Source organism: Cetorhinus maximus, chromosome 14, assembly GCF_964194155.1.
Source record: "Cetorhinus maximus chromosome 14, sCetMax3.hap1.1, whole genome shotgun sequence".
Lineage (NCBI taxonomy): Eukaryota > Metazoa > Chordata > Chondrichthyes > Lamniformes > Cetorhinidae > Cetorhinus > Cetorhinus maximus.
The window spans coordinates 90,018,796-90,031,379 of record NC_135892.1 but is presented as its reverse complement, the minus strand read 5'-3'; the positions used below and the strand labels follow the sequence as shown (position 1 = coordinate 90,031,379).

Genomic DNA, 12,584 nt, shown 5'->3' with positions numbered 1-12,584 from the left:
GCCAATTTAGGAAAAGAAATGGCAATGAGTGCCCATTGGGAATCTTATACCTGCAGGCAGAAATTTCCCAATGGTCACAGTTCCACAGGCATGTTAAAGATATCTAATGCTATTTGGATGAAAAGCCAAATAAAAAGCAGCTGCAGAAAATCTTTCCCAGTAATCGGTAGTTAAATTCCTGCATACATTCTTACTTCTGTCATTCTCAGCTGACCCTGGATACAGATGTGGCTTCCACTTTTCTATTCAAAGTTCTGTGGCGCATTGCAAATGTAGGTTAAAGGATTCTAGCGCCCAGACACCACTGGCCTTTATTAAAATAAATGTAAATGAGGGACTTAGTGAATAGTTTGTGGGGAAGCATTGGGAACTCAGACACACAGATGTTGAGCCAGCACCCTAATTTATAGGTATTAAAATCAGATTACACCATTCTGTGCCACTGAAATACCAAAAATAGCAAGTAAATTCAATGTTTCTGGTGGCATATTTGTGGGTACTAGCACAAAGTGTTGTATAATAACATTGTAAATTTATCCTAATTTTCTTTGGAACAACAGACATTGATGAATGCTCCACAGCTGGACAGAAGTGTCATCAGTTCGCCCGTTGCATCAACAGTATAGGAAGTTATCAGTGCGAATGTTTGAATGGTTTTAATGGTGATGGGAAAAATTGCTCTGGTAAGTTTGCTTCTGTCACAAAGTCAATATGTCAAAAGATTTCTGCAGGTGCCAGATTCTGATAATGTTCTACATTGTAAATTAGTGATAATGTAATACTGGAGGTCTTGGAAGATTTCCGATGTATTTGGTATGGTTTTAGACTGGCTGTTAGTATCAAACTGTTTTAAGAGTTAAATTTTGTGTTACACAATAATTAATTAATTGTGCATTTTACATGTTTCCACCATCTTGTTTTGCATTGTACTCTTACTATGCCGAGCCATTTCTGTCTGCCCTTTGATCTCTCCACATGAGGTTAATGGCATTTGCCAGCCCTAGTGATGTGGTTCAGAATGCTGCATCAAATCACTGCAAAAGCAGCAAAAATGCTGCATTTGGCTAAACAGGTCCACCCATTCAGCTCTGAATGATGGAAACATTCATTTTGATTTTTTGTTGCTTTGTCCACTTTCCCCTTGCTAGTGATATAATTAAATAACATTTTAGTATTAAATACAGTTTATTCATGCAATTCAAAAATTGCAAAACAACCAGATAAAGATGCCCTTGGGTCTAAAGCAAACAATGCCATGCCATAATTATTTGTAGTATCAGATGCATCTTGTACCAACAGTAATGGTATATGCTTATTGTTGGGCATCTATCTTTCTGCATGATGTCTTAGAACACTACATATAAACAGTTTGCTGTATTCAAATTATTAGAGATTCAGTTGTATAGACATTGAAGAGTGTCAGGACCAAAAAATGTGCTGTTGTGAGAAGAATTAATAAGAAGTGAAGAGATATGAACAGATATTGATGAATGCCAACATTATGTAGGAATATTATTAATCCTCTTGCACCAACAGTATTGCAAGTATACACAGAGTAGGAGACTTGTCACATAGTAGTACAGGTTTTTGCAGTGATTATAGACATTCGCAATGCAGGACAGGATGATCTCTTGCACTGACATACAAATTGCACAGGACATTTCATGGATAGGTTGGGATATCGTAATGGTTGAGGTGTTCACAACATGATAGCACACTGCAGTGAGTACAGATATACTGTGGTAGACAGTAGACTCCTCCTTGTTCAAGTATGTCCAAGCTGTAGATTATTTCACACTTTACAACTAAACCTATGCTAAGGAATTTGATTATAGTGGAGGAAGGGTGTCTGCTGCTCCCCTCATTCTCTCGGTTGCTTTTGCATGATCCCAGAGGCAAGGAGGATCCAAGACGTCTGGATAGCTTGTCATCTGCAGTGGTTGGTACAGGGTGTTTCTGTGTTTTTGCCCTTTTTCCACAGTCCACACTGCATTATCATTGTGCCATATAAAGTACCAAATACTTGTAGGTGTCGCCTTCCATGCCACAATGGGCATTGTTTCGCCATACCAACATCTGTCTCTCCACTGTGAGATAAGGGTCAACAGGGTTCACCATGCGAAGAACTAGAAATGACAGGCTGTAGACCCAGAGAGGACATTTGATCAGAGGTCAGCTTCCTTCTAGCTAATGAGACATTAACTCGGACCCATCCGGTAAACAAGATGAGAGTCGCCTCACAACCTTTGACTTGCCACGATTCCCTGGTGATCTATTGGTTAGGATTCGGCCTTTTACTGCTGTAGCTGGGATTTGATTCTTTGAAACTTTTCTGAAACAGATATACAATGTAGTATAGGTCACCACATAAACCTTACATACACACTCATGCACACTTACTGGAATGGAATATGTCAAAACCTCATACTTGTGCACATAATAGGATAGACACCATACTATTGGCTGGACTTCCATCTTCCATCCTAGATAAATCGGAGCTCATTCAAACTCTGCTGTCCATGTTTTAGCTCATACCAAGTCCCAACCCTCTATTACCCCAGTGCTCATTGAACTACAATGGGTCCTGGTGTAGTAATGTCTTAATTTTAAAATTCTTATCCTTGCTCTCAGCAGCTCCATGGCTTCAGCCCTCCCTAAGACTGTAGTCTCCTCCAGTCCTACAATCCTTCAAGGTTTCAGTATTCCTCCAATTCTGGTCACTTGCACATCCATGATTTTAATTGTTCTGCCATTGTAGCTGTGCTTTCAGTCCTGGCCCAAAACTCTAGAATTTCCTCCCTAAACCACTCTATTTCCACCTTTCTCCTCCTTTAAAACACACTATAAAACTTACCAATGACCAAAGTGTTGGTCATTTCTCCTGGTATCTCCTTATGTGGTTCAGTGTCAAATTTTGTTTGATAACACTCTTGTAAAGTGCCTTCATACACTTTACTATGTTGAAGGCATTATATAAATGCAAGTTGTGCACACACATAAAGGATGATAAAACACTTTAACACCTTCTACATGAGGTTTGGATTTGGGACTTTAACTGACCTCTCCAAATCCGCCCCAATGTAGTCTTCTTATCAATATAACATTGGCCCCGAGGGATTCACACTATCAAGAAGAAATCTTCCAATGTGAATTGGGAAATATTCACAATACTGCAATGACGAGAGAGAGGAGAACCCAAAAACCCTGAAGATCACACCATCTGTCCGACTTGACTGGCCTTTAGCAACCCCAGTGCCTCCCACCCTACCCCACACCTACCCCCCCCCCCCCCCCCCCCCCAAAAGTTGGAGGTTGTGGGGGGGCAGATTGAAAGGAGAAGAGACTGCTGAAAGGCCATCTCCCTTACACATGACAGGCAGAGTAGGAGAGACCAGGGGCAGGATTCTCCTGCGGGATTCAGGACCCCAACATTGGGACCAAATGGGGAACCCAGGCCCACACTTGTCCTGGAGGCAGACTCCTATTTGGCCACCTCCAAGTTTGCCATCCAATTAAGGGTGGCGGGCAGGCGGGCTTCTTATAATAAGGCTTTTGCTGCTGCCTGTCCCTCTTTGGGGGACGGAGTCTCTAGCTCCAATAGCCCCCCAACCCTGCAGTGGGGAGGTTGCCTCCATTGAGATTGTGGCCTCTCCATAGGCATGGGGCTGCTTTGCCACCATCAAAATGCCAGCAGGGCCTCTATATGGCCCCTAACTGAGTCCTTAAATATGCAGATTGGCTGACCACCCACCACCCCGACCCACATTCCTGCCTGATTGGGGAAACTTCCTCAGTGACGGGAATGCATCGGGGAGATATCCTGATGTAGTTTCCCATCTATTTAGCCGCTGCGCCCGTCCTGCCTCCAAGCCCCCTGGACTTGGGAAAATTCTTCACTAGCAATCTAATTGGGGTATAGGTTGGCAATGAGGCCTGCATTTTCCTTCACCTCCTCCAAAATCTTGCTGTATTCCGGATAGGTTCATAGAGGAGAATCCCAGTCAAAACATCGTAGCACTTTATATCACTTCATGCATATATACAGAATATCACATAGACACATAAGATATCAAAAAATAGACTAAAAATGTCCCCTGACTGCCTCAGCATCTGTATCTTTTCTATGCATAATTAGATCCTGAAGTATAACCAACGCCTCTTCCACCATGTCTTCTTCACAATAAGATCTGGTTTACTCACCAATAAAAAATCATGGGTATCAGTTATGGCCTTGCGCTTTATCTCCAACCAGTACATTGTACATCCTTAGCACAAGCTTATTCATCCCACTTCACCTCCCTAACAGTCACTTGATTGATTTACGAATCCCAGGTTTTTTAGTCATTGGCAAAGACACAGCAGTCATTACATGTACTGCTGCCTACAGACTTTTTGTGAGGTTTTGAGCAGCGACTTACAGTCCTTGGATGTCTGAAACAGTGTGATGCCCTCTAGGGATTCTGTGGCATGTGTAAATAGGGAAAGCAACAGCGTGGGTCTTCAACCAACTAGACGGAATAATCCTCACTGAGACATGCATGGCTAAACCAGGAAGTATAAATTAGAATAGTTAATTCAATGTAAAATCATGTGCAGCAAGTAAAGTAAATAAGGGAAAGATGGAATTATGAATAAAAGAGTCAGAAAGGAACAATTAAATGTAATTACTAATTTTTAAAACTCTCCAACAATAATTAAAATTGTAAGGAATGAGACTCCACATTTGTAATGTAAATTTTCAGGGCTGGGGAGGTTGTTTAGAAGTAATTAAGATTTATCAGCTGTTAAAAATTCACTTGCACCTAAATACACAAGCTCTGACTTTTTCTGGCATGTTTTGTGAGTATCTAGAGCGCAGGAAAAGCTATTTCACGTATTTCAATGCCATGTCTATCAGTGAGGAACCTGTGCAGCAAAGCTCATGACGAAGCAGGGCAAAAATGTACAGCTACTTCCTGATTCCCGTGTTTATTTGCACATGTACAGACTTCAGAAGTTGTAGTCCAATTTGCTCCTTAATAACAGCGAGTGTTGATAGCCTTATTATGCTTAATGTAAAACCTGGCCCTATAACTTCTCATACATAGTTAATGAGATAATAGCCCAGATCTTCCAGTCTCCAGCTAGTCAGAGACTGGACATATCTCCCCATGATATGCTATGGGACCCCTCCGAAGTTCCAATGCAATGACTACGTGGGAATTTCCTGGGAAGTTTGAACTTCTGATGGGCAATTCCTCTGCTCCCTGGGACCCTCCGAAAAAGTTTCCAACTCAGAGTTGGCAACTTCAGACATTTCTGATTTACTTACTTGGATATTTACCCAGGAAATGTTAAAGAGATTAAATGTCTAACACCTGGGCAACTATACAACTGACCGCCCTCCCCTCCCTCACCACTCACTCACGCTGATCCCCATGACTGTCTCCCAACTTCATACTGACCCAACCTGACTAGCCCCCTCCAACCCCTTGACCCAACCTGACTAGCCTGCACCATCACCTCGCCACTCTAACTCCCTGACTCCCCACTGACCCAACCTGACTAGTCCTCTGATACCCCTTGACCCCCCCACCACCTGACCTCACTAGCCCCCATCACTTGACTCCCCACCCTAACCCCCAACTCCCCTGACCCAACCTGACAAGCCCCCATCACTCAACTTCTCTCTAACCCGGCCTGACCCAACCCCACCACCCTACCCCCTTACTCACTTATCCACCCTACCCACTTACCTTCTCTCCATAGCTTTTCAAAGAAGCTTTGGGACATTTGAACTCTTACTTACCAGAATATGCCAGCTAGCGACATAAAAAGGGAAACAAAAACAGAATTACCTGGAAAAACTCAGCAGGTCTGGCAGCATCGGTGGAGAAGAAAAGAGTTGATGTTTCGAGTCCTCATGACCCTTCAACAGAACTGAGAAATATTAGGAGAGGGGTGAAATATAAGCTGGTTTAAGGTGGGGGGTGGGGTGGTGGGGGGAGAGAAGTGGGGTGCGGGGGGGGGTGGGTTTGTGGTTGTAGGGACAAGCAAGCAGTGATAGGAGCAGATAATCAAAATATGTCACAGACAAAGGAACAAAGAGGTGTTGAAGGTGGTGATATTATCTAAACGAACGTGCTAATTAAGAATGGATGGCAGGACACTCAAGGTACAGCTCTAGTGGGGGGTGGGGTGGAAAGACTAACAGGGCATAAAAGGTATAGATTTAAAAATAATGGAAATAGATGGGAAAAGGAAAATCTATAGAAATTATTGGAAAAAACAAAAGGAATGGGGAAGAAACGGAAAGGGGGTGGGGATGGAGGAGGGAGTTCAAGATCTAAAGTTGTTGAACTCAATATTCAGTCCGGAAGGCTGTAAAGTGCCTAGTCGGAAGGTGAGATGCTGTTCCTCCAGTTTGTGTTGGGCTTGTTCCAGTGAAGCCCAACGAAAACTGGAGGAACAGCACCTCATCTGTACCTTGAGTGTCCTGCCATCCATTCTTAATTAGCACATTCATTTAGATAATATCACCACCTTCAACACCTCTTTGTTCCTTTGTCTGTGACATCTTTTGATTATCTGCTCCTATCACTGCTTGCTTGTCCCTACAACCACAAACCCACCCCCATCCCACACCTTAAACCAGCTTATGTTTCACCCCTCTCCTAATATTATTCAGTTCTGTTGAAGGGTCATGAGGACTCGAAACGTCAACTCTTTTCTTCTCCACCGATGCTGCCAGACCTGCTGAGTTTTTCCACGTAATTCTGTTTTTGTTTTGGATTTCCAGCATCCGCAGTTTTTATCTCTGACATAAAAAGGGACGTGGTTTCTGTGCGGATTCTCTCTGCTGCTCCCTTCAAGGTTCCCTGTGCTGACTGAGTTCTGCAGGATCTTCCATCGGAAGATTACCCTGAAAAATAAGAGGACAGTGTGTATTTTTTTGTCTGATCAGGGTCAGAAATAGGGATTCCGACCCTGATTGGAAGATCTGGACCAATGTTTCCAGTGGATCTTGACCTGGCCTTGCAAATTTGTTGCAGCACATGGACTAATATGTGGACTTACATTTTATATTTTAATTATTTAACCTCATACATCTGTTCTTATGCAGAGTATGTTAGAATAATATATCACAGTCTAAATTATACACGCCCACTTTGGCAGTGGATGGGACACCTTTACCCCTACATTGTCACACACACGTAGGGCAGAATTTTTCACTTGGCATGCGGGCGTGCGCCCAACACACTCGAGCATGAAATAGCATGTGATGACGCGGGTGAGCATCCCAATGTCACCTCGCAATATTTCGGTTGGCGGGTGCCCGCTAAACTTGGAAGTGCCTGCCGACAATTAAGAGGGCAATTAAGCCCATTAATGGTGCAATTAACGGAGATATTTCATTGCCTGTCCAACGTTACGGTTGGCGGGTGGGTGAATTGTCCAAGTGGCCTTTGCATTTTGCAGGAAACCTCATCCAAGGGCCGGATGAGGTTTCCGTTATTAAATTAAAAAATTAAAATGTATGGATAGAATTTGCATATGTTCAGGTGACTGATTCTAATGCATGGGCATTTTTTTTCCAGATTTTAAAATCTTTTTTTAATTGTATTTAAATTCTTCAGCTCTCTGAGGCAGCTCTCTGCCTTCAGGGAGCTTTCATTCTGCGCTGCCCAGCTTTGACTTCAATGCTCGCCCTCCTCCTACCCCCACCCCAGCAGCGCTGAGCCTCTCAGCGCACATCTCATGCTGGCTGGCTGGTAATTGGCTAGCCAGCGTGAAATCATGGTTGGGGGCTAATCGTGGTCGAGGGTCCATTCCCCGGCTGCTCCCAGGCCCACCGATCGCGGGCACCCGCTGAACTAAACATCCTGCCTATAGAAATTAGAATAGAATAGTAGATCATCTCACATGGTCACAGAGCAGGATATAAAACCTACATATGAACTATGATAGACGCTACATAATTCCACATATACAATGTAATACTGTATTGCTTTGCATATACACACTGATGATGCACTTATATCTGTCCTATCTCTAAATGGAATATTGAAATTACAGTGTAAATTCAGAGTTGGGGAACTTTGCTCTGCTGATCTTGTAAAGTCAAAGATCTTGGGCTGAATAATTTGGTGGGGTGGGTCCAGATGGCTCACCCACCACCCCTCCCCCATCACCCCCACCCCCACCCCCCGCTGGCTGACCTGCTCCACCTGCCGGGCTGCCCCGCAGCCATAACGCACTGCGGACAGGCTTAACAAGGGCCAAGTGGGACATCTGTCCCTCACTGAGGAGGAAGTCCTGCCCTCAGGAGCTGTTGGCCAACCTGTTTGGCCAGCAGCTCCCTCGGCCCCGGAAGTGCCAAGAGCGCGTTAGTGGTCGCTGCTGGCACTGCAAGAAGAGGAGGAGGAAAGCCCAATGTATCCGGTAAGTCCGGGGTCCTGGACAGGGAGGGTTTTGGCTGGTTGTGGAGGGGGGGGGCAAGGAAAGTGGGAAGGGTTGGGTTTAATGCCACCGGGGGTTAGGAAGAAAGTGGGGGGTTCCATTGTAGGGGGACTCCCCCCTGATCCGCAAAGGGTAGCCCCAAAGACTGAATCCTCCGTGGGCTTCCCCCCCTTTGAAGAATGTAGTTAAAAAATTGGGCTGCCCACTCCTGCCTGGCTGCCAATGCCAAATGTTTTATGGCACAGGCAGCATACTATCAAGGTCAATTGGCTTGGTAACAAGTCTAATTGACCCTTGATTACTTATTTAAATATGGTGGGCGGGCTGCCGATTTCCGCACCAGCCCATCCACCCATATTATGGGGGTGAGCTCGGGGGTGGGTGGGAAGGTGGTGGGGTGGGCACCCGCCACCCGCCCTATTTTACATGACTTCCTGCCGGAAACATGCCCGGTGGGGGCATTTAAAATGCAGCCCATTGTCTGCTGATATTGTGAAGTTCCAACAGTGGAATAAGGTCTTTACTGCGTGGGTGGGGAGAGGAAAATCAGGTGCCTGGCCTTGCAATTTGTGGCATGCAGTTTTGACTAGAAAAATTAGGTTGTGGTACTGCACATGTGTGGGCTTCATTTCCATTGGGTTTCAGGCTGAAGCTTATGACTACAGACAAGGTTCTCCCCACAGTCTGCTGCTTTCCCATTTAAACTTGGCACATGGGGTGTGCCGGACTCTGGCTGACTCAAGTATGCTTCTTAAAGGCAGACGACACTTTCAGTTCCAAGTTAATTTTTGCATATGGGTGGAAATTTCCATTTTGGAGACTAAGTGGAGACTTAGAGGGGAGAGCTCAAGGAGCATCTTCAACAGAGTTAATCCCTTTAGTTGGCCACTTGTGTTGAACTGGAACTCCACCCACTCTGAGGATTCATACGTCCAGAGCAACTGTGTTGTCAAGAACAGCCTTAAGGAAATAGTGTGCGTAACTTTACAGACACATTCCACCACCTTCTACCCTCCCACTGTCACCCACCAACTTCCACCCATCACCATAGGCCCACCGAATAATACAATTCCTCTCCCTCCTGTCACTCTTGAAACCCCCCCAACACCCCCCAGTTACTCTGGACCCTATAATGATCTACCTCCACATGCCTTCCCTCCCCTCATAGCCGACATCTGTTGCCATCCCCATGCCCACCCCGACCTGCCTCCTCCAGTTATCTGAGCCACCAGTCTTGTCCCCCTCTTTGACCCACCCCAATGAGATCTTCACCTATCAGACTCTCACCCTGGACTTGCTACCCTACTGCAACCCAGTCCCCCCTCTGACTGTGACTGTTCTCTCTTATCACCAGTACCCTTGAGTTCACCCCCCAGGACATCACCATTGACACTGACCCCACCCTCTAAGATATTCAACCCCCCTCCCCGGACACCCCCATCTCTGTTCCCCTGTAAGTTTGCTTGTCCTGTCCAGCCTGGGCACAGTTGGTGATACAAGCACCCAAAATTTTACAGCACTGCTTTTAAAGGTAGGCGAAAAAAGCATCTATGTACCTCAAAGTCATTGATGAAGTGAAGCTCGCCAGGTGCATGGCACTTATATACAGTCGGGAAACAGACCATTCTATTAATCCACTGGTGGGGCACTTAATTTGGAGAGGGAACGTAATTCCGGCGAGTTGGCCTTTTAATGAGCATCCATGAGATACAAATGTGATTCCTGACACAGATCTGTGGGAAACTCAGCCCTTTTAACCCACCATCGAAGTTGGGAGAACAAAACTCCAAACTGATTTCCTGCCGGTGGGAAACAGACTTTTTCCATCACGGCAAACTTAGTGCCCGTGCCCGCCACAATTCCCACTGCTGGCAGGGGCAGAAAATTCCACCCTACATTTTTAAGTACATCTAAGTTCATTTTGCGTTGATTGGGTTTGCCAGGTGGATAGTTTTAGAATTATTTTCCTGTCCAATACCTTCCTTCACTATTCTTTGTTGATGCTGCCAACTAAATTGTACCATACAAAATGACAAGAATTCGCGTCTCTTTGAGTGTTCCTAATGTGTGCATAATTGAGAATACAAGGAAAAGTTTAAAGGAGCAGGGACAACTATAATAACAATGGCATCTGAGGCATTTTGTTCACAACTGTCACAACCCCAGGACCAATATTTATAGATCGCTCCATGCGTACCTGAACAATTCAGAAGAGACGATTCCTTCACAATCTCAGCTTCTAAAGACATGTTGTGACAAAGTTGTATTATGCATCCACTTCCTGGAAAAGTGTATCACACAATTTGTAAAAAGGCAACAGTTGTGCATGGGCTTCAATTTGTACTTCCCAGTGTGAGTGGCAAATCCCAGCTTAGGTTTGTGTCATAATTGATGGGCCCCCTAAAACTGTGTGCAAACTTGAGAGGCACACTTAACAGTGCTTCCCATGCCATATCAGTAAACTTCCTTTTATTTTGCAGTCAGATACCAAGGACTTTGGTGACTGTGTTGATTTGTTCAATAACCTTCTTCAATGCATATTTCACTGGAGGTTGTCCTTCTGCCCCAAGTAGGGCTACCCTACACTGCAGCAATACCTCCAACTCCACAGCATTAAAGGAAGTGAGGCTGTCTATACTGTGCCATTGTGAATATTAGTCCAAAACTAGGGCTGTAGTGTAAATGCACACAACACTAGTCATACACATTACATACACATGCAATGGGGCAGAGCATTATACACAAATGATTGGCAAAAAATTGAGAGGAAATCTGTTAAACTGGCCTGCACCAATTAGCACCCCATCCACTCTTGTGATCGAATTTACTGGTGCCAGAAATGCCTGCCAATTTTCAGTTTTACTAACATTAGACTATAATCACTTAAAAACCCAGGCAATTTCCTACTGTTTACTCCTGTATAACGCAGTCATAAAAATGGTAAACTGAGGCTGCTATTTGAGGAAGTGAATTTAAAGAGAAATATAATGAAAATGGTCACCGCATTTTGAGGCTATTTCTGATTGTTTTGCCATTTAGTTTGGTCAGGAGGTTTCATGGCGAGTTTACTTACACAGCCATGTTATGCTATGTTTATGATACCGGAACAGTGGGTTTCTTAATGGTAACCTCCTCAGTTCTTACTTATATCTATTGGAGGAAGAAGAGGAAGAACAATGGAGAGATGCACTGAAGGTCAGGATGCACCAGAGTACTGTGCCCACTTGCTGCTACCCTGATACCACATCTGTGATTAAAGATACATGCATCTAGAAAAGAACCTGCAAAATTAGCTGCACAGACTTAGATAGGCAGAGAGCTACATGCAGAACTGTGCTACCAGCTATGCAAATGCCTGTTATTCAAAAGTATTTTCAGAAGCTGAAATATATGCATTCAAATAGTAGCAGTTTTTGCAAAGGAAAATGAATGTTATATTCTCATCTGTGGCCACTTACATTTAAATGACTGAATACTGTTAAATGTACCCATCACTCCGAGTATGGGCTGGGAGTTCATCACGTTGTTTCCCTAAAACTGACCTTGCAAAATTAAAAAGCACATTAACAGTCAGGTGAATGCTGATAATGCAGCAGCTGGCTAATGCCTGATTGGAGAATACACACACAGAATAGGATATGAAGGTGATTACCGATGTAGGACATGGGTTAGAGGACTATATTATTTAGAGACTCAAAGAAGCAAATGAGAGAATAAGTCACAGTAGTTAATACACACACACTCTCACATACATATAACTGTAAAATTTGTGTCCAAGTTGTTTTCACCAAAGTTAATTTGTAATGCACCCATAATTTATGATTAATTCACACTTGCCTAAGTAACAGTCTCAGAAGTATCACCATGGTGTTTGATTGCAGAAGAACTTTTTACTTTTAAACAAGAAACTAAAATAATTGTTGTCCACTTTGTGTTCATTGTACCTCATACTATCCATTTCAATAATAAATTATAGACATTGATGAATGCCAAAGTCACAATGGAGGATGCCATCCCTCTGCTATGTGCAACAATACAGCTGGGTCTTTCTACTGCACCTGTCCCCATGGGTTCACTGGCAATGGAACTGAATGCTGGGATATCGATGAATGTGCCGTTGGCAACATGACCGACACCTGCAATGA

The 12,584-nt window shown here is 44.1% G+C and overlaps 1 long non-coding RNA gene across 1 annotated transcript in view; it reads right to left on the bottom strand.

The window, feature by feature from the left end:
- Window positions 1-1,166: 1,166 nt before the first annotated feature.
- LOC144689815 (uncharacterized) overlaps window positions 1,167-12,584 on the bottom strand; it is a 28,437-nt gene continuing 17,019 nt past the window's right edge. Inside the window, exons 2-3 of the long non-coding RNA XR_013578717.1 lie at window positions 10,637-10,720; window positions 1,167-2,332 (exon numbers count right to left, since the gene is read on the bottom strand). This is a non-coding gene — a long non-coding RNA (uncharacterized LOC144689815). The remainder of the gene's footprint in view (window positions 2,333-10,636; window positions 10,721-12,584) is intronic.